This window comes from Schistocerca cancellata, chromosome 5 (assembly GCF_023864275.1).
Source record: "Schistocerca cancellata isolate TAMUIC-IGC-003103 chromosome 5, iqSchCanc2.1, whole genome shotgun sequence".
NCBI lineage: Eukaryota > Metazoa > Arthropoda > Insecta > Orthoptera > Acrididae > Schistocerca > Schistocerca cancellata.
The window spans coordinates 469,300,369-469,305,369 of NC_064630.1; the positions used below are offsets into that span (position 1 = coordinate 469,300,369).

General features: G+C 38.8%; 1 pseudogene; it reads left to right on the top strand.

Annotated features, from left to right (window-relative positions):
• Positions 1–4,466: 4,466 nt before the first annotated feature.
• LOC126189299 (5S ribosomal RNA) lies at positions 4,467–4,584 on the top strand (annotated as a pseudogene).
• Positions 4,585–5,001: the final 417 nt, after the last annotated feature.

The window sequence follows — 5,001 nt, forward strand, 5'->3', positions numbered from 1 at the left end:
CTTTATCATGGTTTAAAGTTAATCTCTCATTTTAAGGGAAAAATGGCCCCAAGGTGAGAAATACTTCCTCTGATTTCGTTGCCTGAATGCCTTCCACTAACCCTGTTTCACTCTTGGGATATGCACTCGGCCAGAAGTCGTACACAGTGTGAAACAAGACTCATCCGAGCAAATGACATTCTTCCATTGCTTCACCCACCGGGTTTTATGGCTTCGGCGGTACGTTTTGCCGAATGGCCGTCACTGTTGAGTAGATATGGAATGCCAGCTGCCCTGTAATTTCCTGATTACGGACCTTTCTTCGTGTTGTTTTGATGTTGACAGAGTTCGCAAGAGCGACATTCAAATCTGCTGCAACTTTTGCAGTCAGGGCTACATATGAAGTTGGATCGGCTGCTTTGGGGGGCTACTGGGTCAGATATGGGTTTGGTTCCTGTTAATAGGTGGGATTCAACGAGGCATGGCCTACATCTGAATAGCAAAAGGAAGGGTAGCAAAATCTTTGAGAGGAGACTGAAACTTGTGGGAGTACCTCTTTTGTAGGCTAATATCACTATCCAGTAATATAGCATTGAAAGGAATCGAGAATAATGAGATCCTCAGACAGGCAGGTACAGAGGATGTTAAAATATCATAAGGTTCTTATAAAAGTACAGTGAAAAATAACGCCAGTATATTGCATCAGAATATCAGGGGATTAAAATATAAAGTAGATGAACTTCTTGTTTGTTTGCAGGGGTTAGAAACAGAGACTGTAATAGGTGTACGATGCCTGTCTGAACATCATCATTGTCACAGATATGGGAAAGGTAAATGTAAGTGGATATAAGCTTTCAGCACGTGTAGAAACAATATGGAAAAAGGAGCAGTTGTCAAATATGTTAAAAGTTACCATTGTGCGAAAAGTTTAGAAACTAAAAAATTTTGCGCTGAGCGAAACATGCATGTGCCTGTGAGCTTCAACTAAAGAATGGTAATTTTATAATTGTAACTGTATGTAGGTCCCCACTGGGAAATTTTCACCTGTTTCTGAAACACTTGGATTTCTTGTTACAGCATATGTCAGACAGAGAGAAGCTACGGTAATTATTTTTTGTGGGGGATTTTAACGTAGATTTTCTGAAAGGGTCTGACAGGAAGACTGATACTGAAGTATTACTCGGTTCTTTTAATTTGATATAAGTTACTGAATTTCCTTCTCGGGAAGTACAGAAAAGTAGATAGTATTTTCACAGACCAAAATAAATTTAATCAAATAAACCATTATACTGTCAAGAATTGTCATTCTGATCATGATGCACAGGTGCTTGCAATATATGACATAGATACATACTGTAATGAGAAACAGACCTTCAAAATGGTGCATTTGATTAACGATTTAGCGATTGAAAATTTTAGGGAAAGTCTTTCAGCAGTAAACTGGCGTCAGGCGTACCGGGAACTGATGCTAATTTAAAATATAGCTTATTTCATGATGCGTTTGTGAGTATATTTGGAAACAATTTCCCTACGGAAACAGTGAAATATAAGTGTAAGAAACCATGCAAAAAACTGTGGCTTACTAAAGGGATAAAAAAGTTTTGTAACCCGAAAAGGGAAATATATATAGCAGCAAGAAAGGGTACTGTCGCAGAAACAGTGAAATATTATAAAAACCTCTGTACTATATTAAGGAAAGTTGTTAAAAGGGCCAGGCGTATGTGTATTATGTCTCAGATTAGTAACTCTGATAATAAAATTAAAACAATTTGGAATATTTGTTGAAAGGCAAACAGGCCAAACAAGAGTAGGAGAGGATTGTATATTATCAGACTGAATAAAAAGTTTACTAACAAAAAAAGTAGGACGTTGGAAATATTTTTGTAACCTTTTTTAAGTGTTGTAAGGAAAATAGGATCCAGATGTTCATTAGAAAACGCAAAGCCATACATGAAAGAGCCAATGTCTATGCAGTCTGCTAGAAGTGAAATTCTACGCACCTCTCCTTCTGAAATTAGGAAAATGAGAAACTCACTTAAAAGTAAAATAGAACTGATGGTATCTCCAGCAAAGTACTAAAAGCTTGTTCCCAACAGATAGGTATGATTTTCAGCCAATATGTTATAACTCACTAAAACACAGCATTTTTCCTGATAGATTGAAATATACTATTGTTAAACCATTGCATAAAAAGGGGGATAGGACTGATGACAAGAACTACGGCCCAATCTCATTTTTAACAGTGCAAATTCTTGAAAAAATAATGTATTAAAGAGTAGTTTCACATATTCTTAAAAATAAAATACTAGCAAATTGTCAGTTTTGCTTTCAGAAAGGCTTTTCAACACAAAATGCTGCGTATGCTTTTACTGATCAAATATTAAACTCTCTGAGTAACTGAACATCACCAATTAGGGTATTCTGTGATTTCTCAAAGGTTTTTCATTGTGCAAATCACTGAATTCTTAAAGATACGCTTAAATTTATGGTTTTAGTGGGACAGTGCACAAATGGTGTGATTCATATTTAACTGGAAGAGTATAGAAGGATGAAACAAACAGTTCACGTAATGCATAATGCCCAAAAATCGGCAGATTCCTAAAACTGTAGAGGTATCAAGTATGAAGTACCACAAATTTCAATCATGGGTCCCTTATGGTTCTTAATATATACTGAAGCGCCAAAGAAACTGGTATACACAAGCGTATTCAAATATAAAGATACGTAAACAGGCAGAATACGGTGCTATGGTCGGCTACGCCTAAATACAAATAAAACAAGTGTCTGGCGCATTTGTCATATGTTAATGACTTGCCACTCTATATTCAAAAACATATGAAGCTAGTTCTTTTTGCTGTTGATAGAAATGTAGTATTCACACCCAACAAACGACAACTATATGAGCAAACTGTAAATAATGTCTTTCAGAAAATTGTTCAGTGGTTCTCTGCAAGTGGACACCGTGTATACAGTTCTGTACAGTAAACGACACACCACCATTAATAAATATACGGTTTGAACCGAAGTCTGTAGCAGAGGCAAAATGTTCCAAATTTTTGGTTGTGTGTATTGCTGGTTGTGTGCATTGAATTCGAAGAAACACTTTGATTACCGGCTGAAACGTTTGAGTTCAACTACTAATGCTATTAGGGTTAATGTAAATTTTGGCGATAAAACTGTAAGTAAATTAGCTTACTATGCCTATTTTCCTTCACTGATGTCGTGCTGCAGCTTACTTTAGGGTAATTCATCATCAAGGAAGACGGTTTTCGTTGTACAAAAGTAGTCAGAATAATAGCTGGAGCCCAGGCAAGATCATCTTCCAGACATTTGTTTAGGAAACTAAGGATATTCACAGTACCTTCGCAGTTATATATTTACAGATGAAATTTGTTATTAATAACCAATCCCAGTTCACAAGCAATAGCAATGTGCGTAGTTGCCACACTATCGGAAATGCTGATCTTCACTATATCAGGTTAAATCTGTCTTTGGCACTGAAAGGGGTGAATAATGCTGCCACAAAAGTCCTTGGTCACTTACTAAAAAGGATCAGAAGCTTGACAGATACCCAACCAACATCTAAAAACAAATTAAGAATTTTCGAACTACAACTCTTTCTACTCAATGTTGAATTTTTAGGTATAAATTAGTAATCTTACCCCAAAAAATTGGAAGAATGTCATGTAAAGCAACCTTTTCTTAAAATGACCCGTTTCTGCTCGTTACGAAATGTATTTCTGATGCGTGAAATAAGTATATATCTAATCTGATCACTCAACACACACTTTCGTCCGAGTGGCAACTTAGCGGATCATGTTTTTGCACTTTCCTGTAACCGGTATATAAATCTACGATACGGTGGCTTTTGGAACATCAAACACTTCGGCTTCTGTGATATTCCAGGATGCATTTGTCGTGTTTCCATATTTTGTTACCCCCCGGTATGCTTCGTCGCTCTATGATCGTATATTGCTAAACAATCAGTGTGTCAGTGTACCTGTCCTCTTAGGCGCTAGTCAAGTGGGTCCAGTGACATCCTACATGGTACTCAACATCTGTTCCATATCGCCATGACCAGTGCGATCAGCAATAAACCGCTGTCTCGATAGACCACGGTCCTGCTGCTGTTAAATCCCAATATATGCTGGTAGACGCTTCTTTTTCTTATATGATGACTACCTAAGAAAAACGTTTTTTGATTTAGTCTACAGTCGCAATTTTATTTTGTCTAATGATTGTCGGAGTCGGTACCAAGTACCATTATTAGGTCAGTCTTCGATCAAAAATATGCAGTACGTAGTTTTAAAATTCTTTAAGAAACATTTATAAACTTTTTTCTCTCTGATAGCTAACGTGTGGTAGAAAGTGCTGCCTTAAAAAACAGTCAGTCCCTTATCCCTTGCGTGTCTTTGTCATGTTCACTTAGAGATAGAGAAGATCCAACAGAGAGCAGCGCGCTTTGTTACAGGATCATTTAGTAATCGGGCAACGGCCTTGCCGCAGTGGATACACCGGTTCACGTCAGATCACCGAAGTTAAGCGCTGTCGGGCCTGGCCGGCCCTTGGATGGGTGACCATCCGGGCCGACATGTGCTGTTGCCATTTTTCGGGGTGCACTCAGCCTCGTGATGCCAATTGACGAGCTACTCGACCGAATAGTAGCGGCTCCGGTCAAAGAAAACCATCGTAACGACCGGGAGAGCGGTGTGCTGACCACACGCCCCTCCTATCCGCATCCTCAGTGAGGATGACACGGCGGTCGGATGGTCCCGATGGGCTACTTGTGGCCTGATGACGGAGTGCTTCTGCTTTATTTAGTAATCGCGAAAGCGTTACGCAGATGATAGATAAACTCCATTGGAAGACTCTGCAAGGGAGACGCTCAGTAGCTCGGTAAGGGCTTTTGTTGAAGTTTCGAGAACATACTTTCACCGATGAGTCAAGCAGTATATTGCTCCCTTCTACGTATATCCCGCGAAGATACCATGAGGATAAAATCAGAGAGATTAGAGCCCACAC